This window comes from Fukomys damarensis, unplaced genomic scaffold, assembly GCF_012274545.1.
Source record: "Fukomys damarensis isolate Sample0158 unplaced genomic scaffold, DMR_v1.0_HiC HiC_scaffold_32, whole genome shotgun sequence".
Lineage (NCBI taxonomy): Eukaryota > Metazoa > Chordata > Mammalia > Rodentia > Bathyergidae > Fukomys > Fukomys damarensis.
The window spans coordinates 3,740,101-3,741,397 of NW_022900944.1; the positions used below are offsets into that span (position 1 = coordinate 3,740,101).

The 1,297-nt window shown below is 32.1% G+C and overlaps 1 pseudogene; it reads right to left on the reverse strand.

Annotated features, from left to right (window-relative positions):
- Window positions 1-624: 624 nt before the first annotated feature.
- Window positions 625-795, reverse strand: LOC117283951 (annotated as a pseudogene).
- Window positions 796-1,297: the final 502 nt, after the last annotated feature.

Genomic DNA, 1,297 nt, shown 5'->3' on the forward strand with positions numbered 1-1,297 from the left:
TATCAGTATGCACACATTAGTCTCAAAATAACACTAAAATATTCCAGTACAATTACTGAAAACTTAAAAAAAACTTATTTCATATATTACTATTTTCTTCCTTTCACCCAATTCCACCAACCCCAACCCCACCCCAGTACTGAGAATTGAACCCAAAGCTTTATACATGTGAAGCAAGTACACTATCACTGAACTATGTCTCCAACCCTCTCTTTTTCATTCTATTTATTGATTTATTTTTGGAATTTTGCAACATGGACTCGCTATATAGCCCAGGCTAGCTTCAAATTCACTAGGTAGCCCAAGCTGGCCTCAAACATGAAATCCTCCTGCCTTAGTCTCTTAGTACTTAGTCTGCCAAGTACTGGGCTTTCACTTTCCATATAAAAGGTGTATATTTTCAGGTCATAGTGTCTACATATTGCGATTTCTTCATTTTAAACTTCATATTGTCTGTGTTCTGTAACTATATAAGTAACGTTCAATCTCTATGGTTACTTCCATGTCACTATAGACACTTTAGTTTTACAAAGCTCATCCTCAGTTAGACAACTCAGTACTAGTGGACAACAGTCACAGAGTTCTTACATGATGTTAATAATGTTTGTGACTTCATATTTGAAAGGCACTTTTGCTTGTTATAAAATTCCTGGATTCCATCTCATACTCTTTAGTCTCAATGGTCTTCTGACATAAAGATTTGTTATGGAAAGAGCTGATGATAATATAATTTCTTAGCAATAATCATGCCTCGGATAAACCTCCTTGGTTATGATACTGCCACTGTGCAAAGCTGATAATATAATTTCTTATAAGTTGCTTGCTTTTATCTAGGTGTCCAGGGAACTCTGTTTTCCTTGAAAGTCCAAATTTTACTAGAATATGTCCTATGGTGGCCCATGCAAGTTTATACTCACAGATAATTAATGTCGTTTTTCCAACAAATGGTTTTCAAATCTTTATAATTTTCAGAAAATATTTTTGGAATACAGTTTTTAGTTTTGTTTTGTTTGGTTTTGTTTTTTTCTCTTCCTTTGCTTTGGTTTCCTTCCTTAGGTATTCCTATTATAAATATGTTGGATCTTCTTTGCTTGTTTTCAATATTTGTTATTTTTCTTGAATTTGTTTACTTTTCTATTATTATTTTTAAAGTTTATTTTCCCTTTTCACTGCCAATTTCTAATAAGACATTATCTACTATGTTTATTCAATCTATTTGTTACATCTAGTTTAGATTTTCTTTCTAATGTATTTTTTCTTTTACTGAGTTTGGTCAACTCTTTTTAGAGACTTTTAA